This window comes from Felis catus, chromosome C1 (genome assembly GCF_018350175.1).
Source record: "Felis catus isolate Fca126 chromosome C1, F.catus_Fca126_mat1.0, whole genome shotgun sequence".
NCBI classification, from domain to species: Eukaryota; Metazoa; Chordata; class Mammalia; order Carnivora; family Felidae; genus Felis; species Felis catus.
The window spans coordinates 124,195,580-124,217,506 of record NC_058375.1 but is presented as its reverse complement, the minus strand read 5'-3'; the positions used below and the strand labels follow the sequence as shown (position 1 = coordinate 124,217,506).

Below are 21,927 nucleotides of genomic sequence, written 5' to 3'. Positions count from 1 at the left end.
AATGGCAGTTACATTCTTAGAAAGGCATATTTATAGCTTCATGGATACATAGATAAAATATGTGCATTTCTACATCCATGGGGGAGGGGAATGAAGAGTTAACCAGCCTTCTTCCCCCTTAATCAATAGAACTTTATGTCACATGTTCCAAAAGTTATGAAATGAACTAGGAGCAAAACCAAACAAGACAGTTTGATGTTTTTCTCTATCAATCACATTCAGTTGAAGTATTTAAAAGCTTGTATGTCATTTTCCCTGTTGTTCATATCAAATTCCGTGGGTCCCTTGTTTTTCAAATACATATTTGACCTCTTCTCAAATGTACCATTTTTTTTTCTTTCAAATCTAAACACTTGTAAGTAGAAGACCTACCCTCTTCTGTAGATCACTAGGCAATTTTGGGAAAAGGTAAGAAATGGGAGGAAAGGGTATTTTGGCCATACTCAGTATTAAAGAAAGTCTTATGATTTTGATGCATGAAGGAACTTTCCTCATTTCCCCCTGCAATGCAGTCTTTATAAAGATCAACACGTTGTTTGAAAAATCCAGTGATGTATTAAAAGTTACAACAAATTATAACCAAGCAAAGCTAATTCCAGTAGTACAAAGAAACTCTACCTTTAGTAATTTCATTAATGTAATCCTCTAATTAAAAAAATAAAGATGGGCGCCTGTGTGGCTCAGTTGGTTAAGCGTCCAACTTCGGCTCAGGTCATGATCTCATAGTCCATATGTTTAAGCCTCGCATTGGGCACTTTGCTGACATCTCAGAGCCTGGAGCCTGTTTTAGATTCTGTGCCTCCCTCTCTCTCTACTCCTCCCCTGCTCACATTCTGTCTCTCTTTCTCTCTCTCTCAAAAATAAATAAACATTAAAAATTTTTAAAAATAATAAAAATAAAAAAATTCATATGATCATCTCAATGGTTGTCAGAAATTATATTTCATTAGTTAAAGAGAAAAAAAAGCTAAAAGATACTTGATAATAATTGTCTATTAGAATCCAAGAGCAAGTATCATTTTTAATATTGAAAGTTGAAACATTTAAATTCAAATCATAAAAAATATAAATAAATTTTTATGTACTGCTATTTAATTTTTACTGGTCAATAAGAAAACTGAAGATATATGTGGCATATGTATGAAAGAAAGACACATAGTCGTTCTTTTTTCAATTTTTTTTAATGTTCATTTATTTTTGAGAGAAAGAGAGAGAGAGAGACAGAGTGGGAGTGGAAGAGGGGCAGAGAGAGAGGGAGACACAGAATCTGAAGCAGGCTCCAGGCTCTGAGTGGTCAGTGCAGAGCCTGAGGCAGGACTCGAACCATGAACTGTTAGGTCCTGACCTGAGCCAAAGTGGGACATTTAACTGAGCCACCCAGGCACCCCAAGTTGTTATTATTTCTGAAAACATTATCCATGAAATCCAAGGTATTCCTAGAAAAACTTTACAGAGAGAAAATTCTTTAATGTGTAATATAAAAGTAGAAAAACTTCTACACCATTTCTACATATCGACTAATTAGAAAATTATCACAGGAAATGCATTAATATTAACACAATAAACACAAATAAGAAGTAAGCCCGTTTAAGAGCTCTATGAATCATAGGTGAGGCAAACTATAAAATTGTATTGGATAGTAAGAAATATATATTATGGAAGAATGCAGTGTCCATGGATGAGAAGACTTAAGAATAACAATATTAATTCCCCAGATTGATGAAAATTAAATCAGATCCTGTTAGGCTATTTTATGTACTTTGATAAGAACTAGAAACTGACAAAAATTTTAAAAACTGACATCCAGTATTTGGCACATGAAAAGCAAATATAGTTGAGTATGAATTGGTACGTGTGTGTGTGTGTGTGTGTGTGTGTGTGTGTGTGTGTGTGTGTAAGGCTATTTGGTTCCTTATTGCAAAAATGTATGGGAGCCTGGGTGACTCAGACAGTTAAGTGTCTGATTCTTGATTTCAGCTCAGGTCATGACCTCACAGTTTGTGAGTTTAAGTCTTGCATCCGGCTGTGTGCTGACAGTGTGGAACCTGCTTGTGATTCTCTCTCTCTCCCTCTCTCTCTGCCCTTTCCACACACTCTCTCTCTTTCTTTCTCAAAATAAATAAACTTTAAAAAAAGTAAGTATATATGTTCTCAGTCTCAGAAAGGCTTAATCTTGGTTTCTCTGCTGCAGAAATTCTTGCACACATTCATGTATAGATTTATTGTGGTGTTTACTGCAGCCTCGTTCAGAACAATGACTTGGAAACAACCAAAGTAGGATGGTTGGTTCTTCCATGTGCTACAACCCTGTGAAGTGAGAAAAATGAGTAAGATTTACCTACATCTACTGAACACAAAAATAATTTCAAAATATTCTATTTCATAAAGAAAAGAAAATGAAAATTTGGAGAACAATATTCATAGTACTGTCATCAGCTCATGTATATATGTGTGTGTGTGTGTGTGTGTGTGTGTGTGTGTGTGTGTGTGTGTGTTAGTATGTGTTTTAAGATGCAAGTTTTATTATTAGTCAGGTATGCTGAGGCCAGCACATGAGGAGACCATCACCATTGAAAAGATCCTTTGTTCCAGTTCCAAGAGAATGATATATGACATTGCTATGCAGGGGCTGCCCAGGGAAGCACCAGGGTTGATCATGACGAAGGAGTTCAGGGAAAACGTGAGCAAGGACCTTTACTGTGGTTTATGCTGGAAGGAACCGGTGAGGCAGAGTAAACAGATTTAGGACTGACTAGTTTGAATAATTTCAGCAGGCTCTGGGGTGTAGGGGTGCCCTTAGGTGTCTGAAGTTTAACCCTGAGGTGATTAGGGCAGGGGTACAGTATGACAGTGTAATAGAGTAGAAGAGTTCAATAAAGGAGATAGTTGAGGAGTAGGGGCTTTGGATTGGTTAGTTTGCATATGGAAGACAACCCTTCCATGAGTATTTATTACAGTTAGGAAATGGCCAACCCTAGGAGAAATCATCTCTCCAGGGTCAGCAAGCCTCCGCCATGTGAAAGCATCAAAACTACATCAAGCAAACAAACAAAAAAGCATAATTAATGCAGCATGTGTTTGTAAATTCTGGAAGGATGCACACCAAATATAAACCACGGTTACTTCTGGGAAAAAGAACTGATCAGGGGTGGAGAAGAGGGGGAAATTGTTAAAAAGACTTTCACTTTTACTCCATATGCTTCTATGTTATTTGAAGTTTTATTATAAGGATATGTATTTCTTATGATAAACATTTTATATTTATAATAAATATATATTCATATACAATTGTTTTAAATTAAAAGGCCACTGAATGCCATTGATCCACTTGATATTCTTTTGATAATTACTCTATTTTGTTCTTCTAAACACTGACCAGCTTCCGGAAGTCACTGAGCAGATGATAAATATGTACCTTTATCTGCCCCAATGAGAGGAGAGTTGCTTTGTACTATTTTCACTTCTGCTGGAAGCAATATTAAGGATATTCAAGTACTCAGTAGATGGGTAGAGTAAGGTCAACTGTGCTATTATCTCTGTGGTGTGATTTGGGGATGACTCATGTCCCCAAAATATCTTTTTTTGTTGTCAACCACCAGAGCCCACATTGCACCTTGGTCCTTTGTTCCTTGGATTAAAATACTGTTTACTCTCCTGAGTTCCTGGTAACTTAGGAAGGGGGAAAACAGCAAGGGATTATCTGTCCTTAGCACTTAGCGTAATAATCAGAAGTACCAATGAGCCAATCATCTCCCCACTTCCTTCAAAAAGCAACCAAACAGAACATTGAACAGCAATGACAACAATAAAAACTGGAGTCCCACTTACAAGAGCTTTCTGGTATTTTTTTATTTCTGTGCATGTCACCGAATATAATTTTTGAAACTTGGAAAGGAGCTCAAAAGGGTAACATGAGAATGGATACTTCAGTAAAGCCTTGGTGGAGGGTTAAAGGAAGCTGAAAGGAAGTAAACTCAAACCTTGCTTCTGCTTCTGCTTCAGTTAGAAGAAAGGAACAGACTCTAGCCAGCGGAAGAGGAGCAGAAACCTTGAGTCTTATCTGTCATGTCTTCGGACTGTAGTAGGGACCAAGGGATGAAAAGTCGTCCTCACTAGTCATGTAATCTGAAAATCTGGCTGGAACGCCAGACAGAGAATATAAATACCTCTTATGTCTGTATCAACAGCAACAGAACAACCCTATGATATGTATGTATACTATTGAAATTGCAGAAAGGAGAGGTGGGTAAAGTTTCTCTAGATGGTTTGTTCTCCCTGTGAGGTTCCTGTCCCAGCAACATTAGCATCATCTGGCAGCAAGTCAGAAATGCAAATTCTCAGGTCACCACAGATCTAAACCAGAAAGCTGGGAACTCCTAGCAGTGTGGGTTTCATCCAGCCCTACAGGTGATTCTGATGCATGCTACGGCTTGAAAAACTCCTACTCTAGATCCGGAATCAGAAAACATTTTTTTTTCTGTAAAGGCTCAGAGAGTAACAATCTGAGTTTTTGAAGGCTGTAAGGTATCTGTCTGAACTACTCACTCTGCCCTTGTAGACCAAAGCATCCATAGATAATATATAAATGAATGAACGTGGCTGTGTTCCTTTAAAAATATATTTACAAAAATAGGGATTTAGCCCATAGGTTCGCAAGTCCCTGTTGTAGATAATAGTAACAGCTCCCACTTACTGAGAATTTCCTGTGGGGTAAGTATGATGCTTTTTAAAAATTCTCTCGTTTATTTTTGCCCCATACTTTATAAGGTAGGCATTCTTGCCCTCACCTTGTAGATAATGAAATGAACTTCAAACTTGCCCAAAGGCATTCAGTTAGCAAGACTAGAATCCAAACTTTATTTCCCTACAAAGGTCATACTGTGTACGTTAACTGGAAACTAATTGCATTGTACCCATTATTACTCTGACATAAGTAAAGCATAGCTAATACTTTCATAGTTTGGCGAGATGACTTGCTATCATTTTAGTAAATACAAATAAATATTTGTAAGTGCTTTTTTATGGTCACTTCAGCCTTCCATCCCCAGTTTCTTCATAAGACACGAAGTCTCTTAGCTAACAGCTGAGATGGAACTATGCCATCATGAAGACAGACCTGTCATATGGAGCACAGCCCAGACTGGGCCTGCACAGGCCTCAGAGCAGGGCTGTAGAAGGGCGCTGTGTGTGTTGGGCATTAAGACTCCCAGGGAACTTTGGACAGGAGAATGCCGACAGGAAACACCTACTTCTCCATCTTGTTCTGTGCTGAGCCAGCACACTCACCAGGCTGCCAGAGGGGTGGCCTGAGAGGCAGTTGCCTTCTGGGACTGAACCAAGTACATGACTGTGCACTGTGAGGGGAGTCATGATAAGAACGACTGTTCAATGAACACTCCTCAGTGTGCCATCAGGTGCTTTCCCTGGAGGGTATCCATTCATTACCATAAAATATTATGAGGAAACATATTCCTTTCTTGCAGATAACAAATAAGATCACACAGCTGGTAGATGCTTCAGCTTGGATGTGAACTTGAGTCTGACTTCAAAGCCAATGTCTTAACCAATGTCTTAATTATATAGTAGTGGCCCCGCTGTGAACTAAAACAGGTACAGGGTCAACCTTGGGCTTTGTAAAAGCTATGCGGCAGCTGCATCACATCTCAGAAGCTCAACTGAAATACATTTAAACCATCTATTTTTAGAGGCCTTTATTCAAAAACAAGAATCAGTAAACAGACTTTAAGATCATGAATCAACAGACTGAGAAAATCCGGTGAAATTTTGTGTGTGATTGTAACAGCTTCCCATGCATTCTTCATGGCATAGAACTTAAGGGCACGCACTCTGGAGCCAGATCGTCCAGGTTTTTCCTTCGAGCAAGTTGTTTTACCTTTCCCCACCTCTGTTTTCTCCGTCTGTAAAATGAAACTAATAAACATAGCCACCTCCCAGGGAAGTTGTGAGGATTGAAATAACACATAAGGACCTGGCCTGACACACAGTAGCTGTGCAATCATTTTGTAACCCAACCAGTGTGACTTTGCTCCTTGGTGAGTCAGAAACTCCAAGTGAGTTTTTGCACAAAGAAAGGAAATCATGTGAGGAATCGCTTCCAAAGCTTTGACTCCCCAGAGAGGGTGAATGGATTAGGATGAATATTTAGATCAGGAAGTCTTGTCACTGGATTAGAGGCGGCCGTAAGGTCACACTTGTGCCTTAAGGAAACATGCCTATACATACGTTGTATGTTATGCAAATGAGGCTGAGGTGCCTCCTTGGGTGGAGATTGTAGTATTAAAAGAGGTAAAACTAGTCATTCCGGGACTCACTCCACAGTCCATCTGCGCAGGCCTGGGTCACTGGGTTAGCTCAAGCAGTCTGGGTGGCCTCGCCAGTGGGATGCCTTGTCAGGACGGTCACCATCACCCGAGGGGTGGTTTAGGATCTCATTTGCCTGAGTTAAGAGGCAAACCAGAAAGAAGAGCTTAGGGAAGAATGTAAGATAAAGGTTAATGAGTACAAGCAGGTGGACATTAAAAGTCAGGTCTGGGGTCTAGCTGGTGACGGTTTTAGTTGTTGCATTTATAACTATTTTTATGACTATACCCCCACACTCTGTCCCCAGCTGAATGACAGACACACTTCATATTTGCCACCCTCTCTTTGTGGTCTTCCGCTCAAGTATGAAAAGCAGCCCCTTCTGTATCATCACCTCTGGGGATAATTGGAGTGACTCTTTGCCCCTAAATATAAGCACTTTCTCTCTCCTGGCCTCTGCTTTTGCCTTGTCCTTTCCCACCGCATTGTACGTGCCTACAAAGGGTTTGTTAGACTAATTTGAACTGAAGTCTGCTCTCAGCTACTAGGGAAACCCACTCTTTTTATTTTATTCCTTGATGTTATTATTAACTCTTAGCATCTCCATCTGCCTGATATCAGATTCCCCATAAGCCCCACTTCTGGGCCCCACAGAGTCATTAATGTGTTCTCCAAGACCAGTAGTTCTGAACAGAGCAGCGGTGCACCTTGTGAAGGAGGTGTTTGGCGCATATCGTTGGTTGGCACGTATTTAGGAAGCGTTTCAGAGACTGGAGGCAAAGATGCCACACCTAGCCCTGTGCACCTTGCTGCCTCATCCATCCCACCTGATCTTACTGTGGGTTCATGATTATCTGAGCAGAGCATCTCACACTGTTTTACGCAGAAACTCAAGGTATTTTGGGGATGGTTTTAGTGTAAGCTGAATTTGGTCAGAATTTTTTAAGGGAAGAATTGAGCTTTGTTTTGTTTATAGTTTCACCAAGAATTGCTCCCCATTTGAGGAAAGCACACCATTGTTTGTAACAGTCTTCATTATATTTGAGTCTCCAGCACAAGAAACCTGTAAGAATCTGTGTTTATGGTGTCACAGCTGTGGTCATTCCACGGTGCAGGCATCTGACCACTTCATTACACCCTATAGGAGAGTAATGCCTGAGCATTTGCATATTGACAAGCATATTGTTCTATTACAAATTACACATATATTTCCTTTCCTATAAGTTTATATATTATATGTATTTTTTTGAAATTGGTATGTGTGTGTGTTTCAGGGGTCCCCAATACCACCCCTAAGTTTAACGATCTGCTAAGAGGGCTCACAGGACTCAGTATTTAGTTGTGCTCACAGCTAAGGTTTATTGTAGTGACAGGATACAAAGCAAACTCAGCCGTCGGCAGAGGGGCATAGAGTGAAGTCTGGGGAGACCTGCGCAAGCTTTCAAGGGAACTCTCCTGTTTGAGTCACACAGGATGCACCTGCTTCCCCCAGTGGTTTGTGACAGCACATATGAAATACTGTTGACCAGAAAAGCTCATTCAGCATCAGTTCCCAGGGTTTTTAATAGGGCTGGTCAGGTAGGCACCCTCTGCCTAGCACACACCCAAATTCTAGACTCCCAGAAGGAAAGCAGGTATTCTGCATGAGCCACATTATTTGTATAAACAATTTAGGCACAGTAAGCTACCGTGATCAGTAAGCACAGTAGGAACCTTCTGTAATTCAGATTCCAGCCCAGGGCCTGTGTTATAAGCAAGACTTTTAAGAAATAGCAGTCAGGCCTGCAATGTTAATTCTTTACTGTATAGTAAGTTATAATAACTGTGAAAATCACTGGCATGCAGCAAATGGGGAATTAAAAAATATTTGTTTACAAGGGGCACTAGGTTTGATAGACTGAAAACCATTGTCTTAAACAAAATAACCCTCCACCCCCACATATCTACATTTAGCATGCCAGAGATATAATTATTGGTTTCATGTGCCCCAAATCAAATTTTAAAGCAGAGGTTAAGATTTTTTAAAATATGCATTGCTTCCATCTACTATCAACAGTCTGTTAATGAAAGGTAGCAAACAGAATATTTCTCCTCTTGTATTAGGAACAAATCTAGAATGGCCAGTTTTTCCCTACCTTTTTACCTGTGAATTCCCTGTTTTATAATAATATAATAAATGGCAATTTCTCTGTTATTAATACAATTCTATCACTTACGGGGCACCTGGGTGGCTCAGTCGGTTACGGGTCCGACTTCGGCTCAGGTCATGATCTCGCAGTCTGTGAGTTTGAGCCCCGCATCGGACTCTGGGCTGACAGCTCAGAGCCTGGAGCCTGTTTCGGATTCTGTGTCTCCCTCTCTCTCTGACCCTCCCCCGTTCATGCTCTGTCTCTCTCTGTCTCAATAATAAATAAAGGTTAAAAAAATTTAAAAAAAACACACAATTCTATCACTTACTACTTCTGTAGTAAATCTGAACTTTAATTTTCTACTAAATCTGAAAATTTCACTAATTGTGAGTTAAAGACACAATTTTAACTTGAGAAGTATCATTCCAGCATCAGGGCCAAGTGCAAGGCATGTAATACAAATGAAAGTATAATTCAGTGTCATCAGGTCACCTCTGATAGCCCCCTGGTTGACACCATACTGTGGATTAAAATAATAGCTCCAGCTGGCCCTTCTTCAATACGATATGCATAAACAACAGGTGTGCTGGTTAATTGTTTTCTCATCATGGTGCATATTTCACACCCCATAACTCCCAAATGAAATACCAAAAGAATACATAAAATTAAATGATTCAAAGATTTAAAGGGTTTATGTTTTTTTATGGAAGAGTGGGAATCCATTGAAATATTTAGAAGGAACTATAGCTATAACCGTTATTATTAATGCTCCTAAAGTTACAATATTTATGTTTGCTTTAAAAATTCACACTTGAAGATCACACACACACACACACACACACACACACACACACACAAAATGAGGCAGGTACACATGCAGGGAAGGTGTACTTGGAGTTTAGAAAAGGAAGAGTTTATCACACACCTTCTTTTAAGGTTTGTTTATTTATTTTTGAGAGAATGTGAGCAGGGGAGGGGCAGAGACAGGGTAAGACACAGAATCTGAAGCAGGCTCCAGGCTCTGAGCTGTCAGCACAGAGCCTGACTCGGGGCTCGAACCCATGACAGCTCAGAGTCTGATGTGGGGCTCAAACCGATGAATCGCAAGATCATGACCTGAGCCAAAGTCAGAGGTTTCACCTACTGAGTCACCCAGGCACCCCTCACATACCTTCTTTTAAAGGAGCACTTGAAAGCTCCCATGGAAGTGTAGCATTATGTGACAATGACCTTCTGTTCTTCCATTGCTGTTTTCAAACTAACCTTTGACCTTTGCAAGTGGGAACTGGAACATGACTGTCTAGAAGGGACCGAATCAGCATTGACACTTGTAGCCATTGAGTACTCTCCTTGTTGCTCCCCCTACTCTCCATGCATTTCCATCCGGATGAGCCTGAAGTTATGTTAAGTGACTTTTAGCACAGAAGCATGTTGTGGAAGATTCGGTGTTCCTATCTTTTGTGTAACAAAGTGTTTTGCTGGCGTAAATCCATGTGGCTTACTTCTCTCATCCCATGGTAAGACCAGGGGTAGTAGTTAAAATGAAACATGAGCAACAGTGAAACTTGAAACAGCTAGTCAAGCAATCTACCTCCTTTGTACTAAAGTCTCCTAATGTCCCCTTTCTTCTCCCAAATGACTTGCGTCTGTTACAGTGGCTTGATACTGGTGGCTTTGGAGTCCTTGTGGAAAAGCCCTGTCACTACTGAATGAATTTCTATTGACTTTGCTGAGGTTGTGAAATAGTATATTCAGAGATAAAATCAGATTCTTAATGTAACTGAAGAGGCCATTAATGCTTTAACTCTTAGTCACTTCCCCGCACCCCTAGTTTTTTTTTGGCTTCCTCTTAAGGGCAGTCTCAGCAATGCAGACATGTGAATTGTATCATTAACTAGGCTTGTCATAAACTATGCCATCCGTCATTATCATACATTAAATTTTTGTGGGTGGTCATCCTGGAAGTTCATATTAAATTTGGTGGCTTACCTTGAACACGCTATGTTTCATTAGCTACTCACCTGTGTAGAGACACAGGAGAGAGGGATAATTTGTCTATGTCCCATGGGCAGTACAAGGACAGCTATAACAGTATGAATTAAAGACCACTTAACTGCACTTGAAGTAGAGAAAGTTGGCTTCAGGATATCATCCCACTGAAATCAGTATTGCTTCAGAGATCTCTAAGACATTGGCCTACCTGAGACTACTTGCTTCTCAAATTTGTTCCTTCTGGCTGACATTTTAAGTTGACTCATTGAATCAGTCAGGATAGGCTATGGTAAGCTGTAGTAACAAACAACTGCAAAATATATGTGGCTTCAGACACAAAGATTTGTTTCTTATGCTAGATTACTTTTGTAGGTCAGCACGGGAGCCAGCCACACATCTTAGACACTCAGGAGACATTACTGATGGAGTAGCCACCATCTCAAACATTGCCAATCACCAGGCTGAGAAGAACAGAGCTATGGATGGTTTCACATCACTATTAAAAATGCTTTGGTCAGACTAAGTATATGGCCCCACTCAACCATAGAGGCGTTAAGAAACACAAGTAGACATGTCCCAAGAAGGAAAGAGAATTGGACATATTTAGTAAGTAGCATTCATGACCACCACATTCAGCTGACACCTTTCTTCCTTATTTCTTCTACCCCAGATACTAGAAAGACAAATATGCTGTTTCTCAGCTTCCCTTTGTACTAAGAGAGTCCAGGTTGACCTGCTTCTGGCCTATGAGACCTTTGTGGAAATCTGCTGTGGGGATTTATGGCAAGCTTTTGTTTTCCTGATAAAAGGAGTGAAACACAGCTATAGTGTTCATTTATGCTTACCCCTTCTTCCTATCTGGAAGGTGGAGGCAATGCCAGGAAATATAGCAGCTATCTTAGCATAAGCCTTCACACAAAAGATGGCAGAACAAGACAGGAATGAGAAGAGTTTGACTTCTTGATGATATGAATGAATTACACCACCAGCTCTGGACTGCCTACCTCCAGACATCTTGCTGTGTGAGAAACATAAACGCTACTATAAGTTTATGACATTGTAAGTCAGGCTTTTTGTGTTGTTGTTGTTGTTGTTGTTGTTGTTGTTGTTGACAGCTGAATGCAATCCTGAGAGTCCTTATTTTGCAATTGAAAAGGAAAACTTTCCATTTGGAAGGATGTGTTACCCACAATTACCCCAGTGAAATTAAAATATGGTTGAGAGATTGCTAATACATGCTCCTGTTTTAGACCCTTTGCCACAGGTCTTTTGGGTGTCATTTCATGTGAGCTTGCTTTGTCAGTATAAGCTAGGTTATGATGTACTAACAAATAACCCCCGTAATCTCATTGACCACCTAGCTCCGAACTTCTTGCTTTGTAAGAATACAGATGCCTACGATTTGTTTATGTCTAAGCCCCTTAGAGTCAGTTTTTCTGTTTCTTACAGGTAGGTGCAATCTTGGCTGAGGCTGACACAGTCTTCTTTATTCTTGAATTTAAACAGATGTGCTACCCACAGTCTGTTAATGTTTTCAGTTTTTTTGATGAAGGGCTGTCTGTAGAGATGATTCCATATAATGCTTTAAGAATTTCCAGTATATTTCCCATGGTCAGCTCCATCCATCTGAGAAAACAGACAAAAAACTGCTGAAAATGTCTTCTAAAACATTTTTCTTTCTCTTTCCTCTTTCTATATTGAAGAACTCTCTAAAAGAAATTCTTTAATAAAAGTGTAAAGCTTCCATTCTGTGATAAAAAATTAAGTCTTGTTTTCATGTTTTATTGGGGTAGCCGGGACACTTACAGAATAAAATCTGTTAGAAATAAAATGATAAAAAGGAAGAAAAGAGACCATGGTTCTAAAAACTTTATAAAAGCCTTGAAACTATGAGAATATCTTTGTATCCTGAGAATTTACAGAATGTGCTGAAGTCTCTCAAATTCAAAACACTTGAGAACAGAAACTGTAACTTGTTCAACATTAACCTTGACAAATCCGGGTTCTGTCATATGAATGAATGAACACCTCCACTCTTGAGATCTCAGGACCTTGAACATCAAAATTGAAGTAGGGTAGCAGAAAATTATCCTTATCTCTTTCTCCCTTCTTCTACCTTCCATGCCATCCCTATTCTCTCTTTAAATTTTTAATAGATTACGTGAATGACTTTGACAAAAAATCTAATGAGAAAATCTCTTCAAAAGCACTGTCGGCTTCCTTACTTGTCACCACCCGCACTCCCCGGAAGGACAGCACTTTGCTTTATGACCATGTATTGATCTCTAATATCTTTATTGAGCCTTGTCTCTTCCTTACCTCCTACAGGCAAAGGGTGAGAGTTAGATAATAGTATTAATTTTCCAGACATCTGCACATGTTTTAATGGCCTTTTGAAGTTTGAAAATAGTTTCTCTGTGAACCCACCACAGGGCTAAAATGCCATTAAGGCCTAGATTGCAACGATACATAACAATCATAGCTGTAGAGCTCAGCTTGGCAATGAAAAGAAAGCTCATTTATTTTAGTGGAGATTCAAATTAATGTACGTTCCTTACCCAACCAGAGCCAGCATTACCAGGTGCTGGAGGTAACCATCAGGACCCAGGATGGCTGAAATCCACCCATTCTTCCTCACACATGTGGGAAGTCAGAGCCACAACAGAAGGTCTCCACATCACAAACGACGTGAGATGGAGGGTTCGGGAGTAGTGACGTAACTGAGGCTGATAACCATGTTTTAGCCATGGCCCTGTGTTTTTTTAGACCAGAGAAGCCTTTGGTCCCCTTCTCAGAACAATGCTATTACATGCACGAAGACATGGGATTATAAAAGGAAACCGATTATACTGAGGTGCCATTACTAAGGTGTTGAAAAATATGTAAGATGAGCTTCATTCCTAAAGCATGAAATAAAAAGCTCAAATGGAAGTTCTAACTTAGTTCTTATGTAATGATTCCAATATATAATATTTAGAGATATTACTACAACTGCAATGTGACATGAAGATGTCTGTGATCTTTTGTAGTGACAGAGTCACCAATTAATACCACTGTAGTTTCATGCCTACATTCATAACTGAAGGAAATGTTAATTTTTTTTTAATTTTTTTTTAACGTTTATTTATTTTTGAGACAGAGAGACAGAGCATGAACGGGGGAGGGTCAGAGAGAGAGAGACACAGAATCTGAAACAGGCTCCAGGCTCTGAGCTGTGAGCACAGAGCCCGACGCGGGGCTTGAACTCACGGAACGCGAGATCATGAACTGAGCCGAAGTCGGCCGCTTAACCGACTGAGCCACCCAGGCGCCGCGGAAATGTTAAATTTTAGTTCAAGTTTGGTGCAACTAAAGATGCATTGTTTTTTCCTCCAAGTTCACAAAGGCTCTGAATTCTACTCATGGATCTCTGAGCTCTCACATTAAGGAACCCCGAGAGTCTGTATATTTCCTAGGAATTGCAGGCCTGTGTAGATATAAGGATGATTATTTATTCTTTCCATGCAATGTTTACTTAATACCCTTGAGTTGTTCTCTCTAGAGTAGGGATGCATCCTCTGATGACAGCCACCCTGTTTTTGTTTTTGTTTTTGTTTTTGTTTTCTTAGCTCTCTTACAAGTGATGACCACTTGTGGGGCTAGAATCACTTTGGAGGGTTTGTGTCTCCTCCTTTACACAAAACTACGTGGCCAGGTTTGGGAAGCCTACCAGAGACCTTGACATGATCACCTGCTCTACCTAGCTGGCAAAAGTCACCATGTGGATGGCACCTGTTTCATAATTTGACATTGGATAGTCTCTGAGAGGAAAGGACAAATGGTTCTAAGTAGTATTGTGTGCATTTACCTTAAGATTATCACTGGTTCCTCCATGGGGCATAGTTTTTACAAAGAGGATGTTCAAGTATAATTATCTGGGAATTTCTTAAAATTTGAGGAAAGTCAGATTTAAAACCAGGAGAATTTTCTGTTTCTTGTAACAGACTAGAGGAACTGGTTTGGCTTGTCCCATTACATAGTGACAAAGCAGCATTTGATAGCAGCAGCCTATGTGATAAAATGATTATGGCAGCAGTGAGAAAGAATCTAATAAGGAAATTGATCTGCAGATTCCAATTCTGTAAGAGCCAACATCAATCAACGTAAATGTCAATAATGAGATCGTACTGAAAACTGCCTAGTTCTTTCAGAGGGTTCTAGGGTCTGGTGACAGATTCAAGAAGTAAATGTGAAAAAAGAATTTAAGAGGTTCACAATTACTCCACTGACCAGCAGCAGGCTACATGGTTCTTTGCTGGCACATGACAGAGTCTGTCTTGGCCCAGGCTAAGGTTAATTGGACATTGCTAAAGGATTTTCATATTGAGAGATATGTGATAGTGGTACCACATGGTATAATATAATAATAGCTGTTTTTGTACTTAGCAATTACAGCTACACACTACAGTTTAGGGAGGGGAATAGGAGAAACTTGGTGCTGTGACTTATATGTATCCTTTGGGAGGCCATGTCTAGATAGTGCAGTGGCAAAGGAAACTGTCTGTTCTCAGAGATTTATCTGGAAAGGTTATATGGGTAGAATTCTGAAGTCATTATTTGCTATTTTATATAACTTCATTGTTTGTCTGCCTAGGGTTTTTACTAAGAACTGCTCCTTGATTCTGTCATGTTAGAGACCATGAATAGCAACAGGACAAGTATAAGTGAATTTCAGGATTGGGAACATCAGGGAGTGTTATGACAAAGGGGTTGCTAAAGAGTAGGACAAGAAATGGGGCTCTTGGGTGGCTCAGTCAGTTCAGCATCCAACTTCGGCTCGGGTCATAATTTTCCAGTTCACAAGTTCGAGCCCCGCTTTGGACTCTGTGCTGACAGCTCAGAGCCCCGAGCCTGCTTTCAGATTCTATGTCTCCCTGTCTCTCTGCCCCTCCCCCACTCATGCATGCGCCCTCTCTCTCTCTCTCTCTTTCAAAAATAAACATTACAAAATAAAGAGTGGGACAGGAAAGTCAGGCGGGTGGGCACAGAAATGAAAATGTGGGGGCGCCTGGGTGGCGCAGTCGGTTAAGCGTCCGACTTCAGCCAGGTCACGATCTCGCGGTCCCTGAGTTCGAGCCCCGCGTCGGGCTCTGGGCTGATGGCTCGGAGCCTGGAGCCTGTTTCTGATTCTGTGTCTCCCTCTCTCTCTGCCCCTCCCCCGTTCATGCTCTGTCTCTCTCTGTCCCAAAAAATAAAATAAAAAACGTTGAAAAAAAAATTAAAAAAAAAAAAAAAAAAAAAAAGAAAATGTGAATATAAGACACAGCTCAGCTTACTTTCACCTGGAGCCATCTTGATGTCTCAGCAAGGGATTCCTCCCATGTTTCCTGTCCAGGCAGGAGCATTTGCCAGGATATGGGCAATCTTCCTGTAGGAACAGGAAAGGAAATAAGTGGAAACAGGAGGGACTTAGAACAAGCCACTCCTACCTAACGTTCTGATTATAAAGCAGCTACCTCAGAATTGACAAAACTGATTTTCCAAGAAATATTGACCCCACTCTCCCTTGCTCTGTGTATTTTTTTTTCTATCTCAACTGGATACCCTGCTATTGGCATTTTCTGGAGTTTGGGGTCTCGTGTTGCAAATTATCACCTACATGCTACCGAAATGGTGGCTTTTCACTGGAAATGATATTAGGAAGCTGTCTCAGGACTTCTTTTTGGTTTATACTATCAGGCATACTTTTGGCACTGACACTAATTGAGGGTAGATGCAAGAGGGGGTGGGAATCATGCTATTCTGTCTTTGAAAATTATGTTAAGATTCAAGTCTACTCTTACCTCAGCAAGCTTAGCAAAGGGAACATAACCAGATCTTTTTCTGGTCTGGGAGTATCTTTCCGAGTCTAATAATAAATAATCAGAGAAGATAAAAGCCAGGGTGGACTTCTTGGGTGCAAATCTGTACAGTCACACAGGGGCTAGAAGGGCCCTGTGCTTGATGTAATACTGTTCTGTCACCACTGTGAAATTCTTAGTATCATTTTTTTTTTTTTTTTTTACAAATGGTCCCCTGCATGGCACAGGTTATGAAATAGCTAACATTTGTTGATGGTTATGAAAATAGCTAACATTTGTTGAGCATTTCATGTGTCCAAACCCCTTGGTGAATTGAATTCTTACCACAACCTTATAACTCCAGAGTTCCTTCTCTTGCACATCAAATCTGCAATGAGGCCCTTTGAGTTGATGTTGTTACTATTATCCATAAAGGAAACTAAGGCTCAAAGGGTACAGTAACTTGCCTTAAATTACACAAAGCCAGGATCTGAACCCAAGCCGGATCATACCTTGGCCTCGTGCCAGCCTTGCCTCCCTGGTTATGGATGTGGCAAATGGGGAAGGGAGCTAATGTGTAAACTCAGACCCAGGATTTATCCTGAATGTTTAAAAGCTAGTTTTCTAGTTGTTGATCATCTTTGTCTTAAATATGTCAGCTAAAAAGGTAATAATAAGTAAGTCAGCTAATCAAGGGTTGGGGTTCATTGGATTCCAGTTGATGGAGGTGTCCAGGTGATGCGATGAACATGGCCACAGTGCGTGGGCCCGGACTCCATCCTAGCCTAGCTCAGTGACTTGCTGGGCTAGGTGACATCTTCCGGGAACCAACCATCGGCTTTCTGAATAAGTGACTCACATTTTACACGCTGACTGTATTTTTATGTACTCAAGTTGGAGGGCGTCTTATTCCATTAGTTTTTGATCAATATAAAAGTATTTATGAAAAGAAATTTACCATCCCACATAAAACAGCTGAACAAAAAAAGTAAAGATTTATATGTAATAAATGTTTTGAAGCCATTTAGAATTATTAACAGGGACATTTGGGGAGAAATCTTTATAGTCTGCAACTCACAGTCTTGGGGAAAAAAAATTGTCTTTAAAACCAGCTGATGATTAACAAGTGTTCAAAGCAGACCCTTAATTTTATAATAATAATTACTTCTTGGGAATCTGGATCCTGTCATCATTTCTCAAATGAGTATAAGAGCAGTTTCTTTGCTCCATAATGCTCATTTCTTTGTAATAGTTATTTATAGATCCATAACCAATTCCTTTGAAAAGTAAGAACTCACTTTTGGTATTCTGAGGTTGAAAATGCTGTCCATGATCTGAAGTAAAAGGAGAGCTCGAGAAAGGTTACTTTGCATCTTTTAAGAAAATTTCCATCAAAGCAGTTTATGAAAATTAATAAATCTTGAGGGATTTGAGAAGATGGGATAATTTTAGGATTATTGTAACTGGTGACTGTCTCAGAAGAAAATAGAGAGATTATGTTATTTGTATTTATGCATCAGATATCCATTTAATACTTCACAATTTCCACCCCGGGAGATTAGGAATTTCTCTTTCCACCTTCTTCCTCCGTGCCTGATTCACAAATACATAAACGTTTACTGAACATGCTTGATTAGAACAAAGTGTTGTCTGAAGCAAAAAAAAAAAAAAAAAAAAAAGAAAGAAAAAGAGTAGAAACACTGTTTCATGTCTTGTGGAGAACATGCCTTTTTACTGTATTCTCTGATGCAGTTGTAACTCCCTAATCTGTCATACAAATGTTTATAAAGTCATATCCATTTACTTTTCTCTTGGATGTTACGTTTGAGTCTTTAGTCGATTTGCTGGAGGATTTGCTGGAGAAACCAAGGAGCGATTTTGACTTGAAAGTCTGGCATCACTTCTATTTCACATTCTGTTTTCAACAGCCTCTCTTAATATGCCGGGGAAAAAAATCCACAAGATTGAAATTTAAATATAGAATATATTTAGCAAACTAATAGAAAAATAAAAATAAATCCACTTGACTTGATAAATCCTACGTAATAGCTGAAAACTGCCATTTGCCAAGAAATGATTTAGCCTAGTGAAATGTATTTTACAGCTAATCCTTTAATGTCTGTTTAACATATTACCTTTCCCACTGTTAATATTGAACAGTATTGTAAGTTAGTAATTTTATGCCCTATATTTCAAATTGCTATTAGGGAGCCACATAAATAACAATTTTCAACCGCTTGTTTGTAACACCATGAGGCATTTCTTACCATGGGGTAAAGTAACAGTGGATTTAAAAAACTGCTGTGGGGATAAAGCCACAGGGAAACTGATGTGGATCTGTGGCAACAAAGCCTATAAAGCAAACTGAAGTAATAAGTCTGAAACCTGATAATGTACAACTTAGTATTAACTATCAGGGGCAGTGAGACTATGGGCCCTCGTTGAACGTTCAGCCAGAAATTGAGTTTACGTAATACATCTTCACAAATATTAAATGAATGGGACTCCAGGAACTTGTCCTATTAGAACAAGGACACTGGCCTATAAAATGCAGATGAGTGCATAGCACAAAAGTCATTTTCATGGGCGTCTGATCTAGTCCTTAATGCTAGACTCCATGCCAGGAAGTGCCATGAGGGTGAATCCTATAGTCTGTGAAGGCCCCAGCAAATATCTCCCAAACTCTGAATTTCACTTGTTCTCAGCTTTCTTTTAATAATGTAAGGAGGCACACATCTTATATATAATTCTCCATTTTTTTTTGGTTTTGTTTTTTTTTTTTTTGTTTTGTTTTGTTTTTTGGTTTTTTGTTTTGTTTGTTTCCAAAACACCAACGAGACCTTTCCCCTTCCTTGGAGTTTAATCTTCTAGTGCTAGGCACTCTTTATTTTGATGTCTCCTTGTTGTACTTGCAAGAAGAGAGTAGGGCCCAGGTATGATTTCTTGCCAACAGCCTGGAAAATGAACCCCTTTGGTTCACCAAGGGAGTCACCCTGTATCTTCTTGATTAGCGATTGGAGACCTCTGGAGTGCTAGCAGCAATCTTCACAGTTTTAGCATGCAGTGGTGAAGTAAGCATCATCGGTTGAACCCCCTGCCTTCCCTGCAACCAAGAAGCACCCCTCAAAGGCACAGAAGCTCTGTGTGTCTCCACCGTGTCTGCATTTCCTTCCAGGGACCCTTCCAGTCCCTTCTTATAGACCTCGCCTTGCTTGTTTACATAGATAAGAGTAACGGAGGCCACAGCTAAGTTCAGCATTAGGAAAAAATGTGGGCCTGGCAAAGGGATAAAGGGGAAAGCATGTGCCTTGGAGACAGTGATGAGTTCAAGTCCGAGCCCTTACTACTACTCACTGTATGACTTGCCACATGTTCCTTACTGCTGAGATGTCTCTCTCATCTTTTTGCCTCCATGGTCTTGCTCAACTGTTTGCAGAAAGATGTCACACTCTTTCATCTCTGGACCTTTGCATACGTTCTGCCCAGAAGGCCTTTTTTTCTCCCCCTCCTTTCTTGGCTCCTTCACCTGAGTCATCATTTCTTGTTCCTACATTCTCGATTTAGCTATTTTTCTCAGGAAAGCCTCCATGGAGCCTCCTGCTGAGATTTACATGGCACATGACAGTGAGGGTGACCGATGGCTTGTCTTCCTACCTGTGCCTTTGGGGGTGGGGACTGTGTTTGTTCATCATTGTGTCCTAGGTAAGACATCACAGTGGCAGAGAATGTGGTGTCCTAAAAGGTCATGTGGCAGGATTCTCACACAGAGTCATGACATGGAGGCTTTTCTTTTCAGGAAGTAACTTTATTTGTGCCAGTACGGCTCAGTTGGGTTGGTACCCTAGAAACTTAGCCCTGAATGCCATGTGGCATAGTTTTTTAATACCTTTTTTACTTCTTTGTCTCCCATATATGGTAACACACAAACATGTGGTCTGATTAAGTGGTCTCATGTTAGAAGGTCGTTAGGGATGTTGTCAGGTATGCGTATAGCCAGGTTGCCTTGAGGTTTTTTGTTTTGTTGTGTTTTTCCTTAGGGAGGGGACCCTATCACAGGCAGGCGTGACATATGAGTCCAGGTTCAAATCCCTGACTGAACAGGACCTCACCTGCTCTTGTTCTTTAAATTTTCTCATTTGAAAAATCAAAGTTATAATAGTTTCTACCTCATGAGGTGATTATAAGGATTAAATTAGAAAAAAATAATAGGAGCACTAAGCACAGCACCTGGCATGTCGTCTATAAATGTTTGCTGTTTTTCTCGTTAGTTTTATTTTAAGTCAGATCCAAATTTATATACAAGATTGTGTTTTCCAGAAAGAATGTGGAGCTCTAAAGAGGAAATAAAAACATCACCAGTACCAATAAAATTACTGATCATAATAATGAAATAATAATAATGAAAGTATGTTTTTTGATAAATGAATTAATGATGTTTGAGTGTAGTAAGGGAAGGTATTACATTATACTTCGAGGTACTTCTTTTTTGAATCTTACATGGTTTGTCTTGTCTAATTAATTTGTATTGTTATTTTTGTAAATTTTATATAACGAACCATCATAAGCCAGTTCCAATTATAGAAATTAAGAGAATGAACCCTGCACTCATACTACCTGGGATACTATTTATGTGTGTGACATTAGACAAGATTTTTAGCTTCTGTACCTCAATTTCTTACCTATAAAATGGGAATGATGATGTCCTTACTATGGGTGATGATGAGCGTTTCAAAGAATAATATACGTGAAAGACATACCTGATGCTAAACACAGCTCAGAAAATGTCTACAGCTACTGATGGGAGTGACCCAAATTACGGGCTAAACACTTAGGCAGAAATAAACAACTCACCTTGCAAAAGAGACCAATTCCCTCTCTTCACGTGAGAAGCAAACAGAATGTGGAAGTCTGGACTTAGAAGGACACATATCTGAGAAAGAATCCTGGCTCTACTTCTTACTGGAATATAACCTTTTGACTTTGGATCCCTTCCTTAGATTTGGTTACCTGAATTTCTTCATCCCTAAAAGTTAAGATAGTAACTTCTTCCACATTTAGCGTGAGGATCCATGAGATAGAGATTCAGGGCAGAGACTTCATACAGAGCCTTCGTACCCCACAGGGCGGGAAGTGATTCATTTCTTCCTAAGAAATGGTGTGTTCGACTCCAGTGGCCACCACCATAATTTCCAATAGGCCTGGTAAAAATAGCAGGCCAGGTCCCCCCCCTACCCCCGACCCCTGCCTAATTTCTTTAGTTCTATGAAATCAGAGGGAAAATTTGTCCCCCTACATGTAAAAAGCAAAAGCTTCAGCAATCCAGGAAACTTCTCAAAAATAAAGCTTGATTAAAAATGTAAAATGCAGTGTAGATAATTTTACAAAACAGCAGGGGCAATTGGCAAGCACTTATTAAAGTACCTGTTAAAGTAATTAGTGATAAAAATGGAAGTTTCACCGCACTTCTGTATCTCTTAGATCCCAGAATAGGCTCAGGCTGTGCTGAATCATTTCCTGTCTCAGATCAGAGTCAGGGAAGAACACAAAAGGAAAGCTTCAGAGAGTCTTGAGATTATTCACAGGCAAGCAAGTGTGAATCACTCTTCGGAACTGGCTCCCCACCTGCCCACAGGTGGCCTGCTGTGGAACCCCTAACCCTACACTCC

The 21,927-nt window shown here is 40.0% G+C and overlaps 1 protein-coding gene and 1 long non-coding RNA gene across 11 annotated transcripts in view; one reads left to right on the top strand and one right to left on the bottom strand.

Annotated features, from left to right (window-relative positions):
* The window catches only part of NCKAP5 (NCK associated protein 5), a 974,188-nt gene that overhangs the window by 817,587 nt on the left and 134,674 nt on the right, over positions 1 to 21,927 (top strand). The gene's annotated exons all lie outside the window — the stretch shown is intronic.
* On the bottom strand, positions 11,909 to 19,945 carry LOC105260852. 2 transcript variants are annotated; one of them, XR_006583716.1, is made up of 3 exons: positions 19,616 to 19,945; positions 15,758 to 15,849; positions 11,909 to 12,068 (listed from the first exon to the last, which is right to left on the bottom strand). It is a non-coding gene; the product is annotated as an uncharacterized LOC105260852 (long non-coding RNA). The 2 variants fall into 2 exon arrangements; XR_002744763.2 differs by lacking the exon at positions 19,616 to 19,945 and adding an exon at positions 17,560 to 18,055.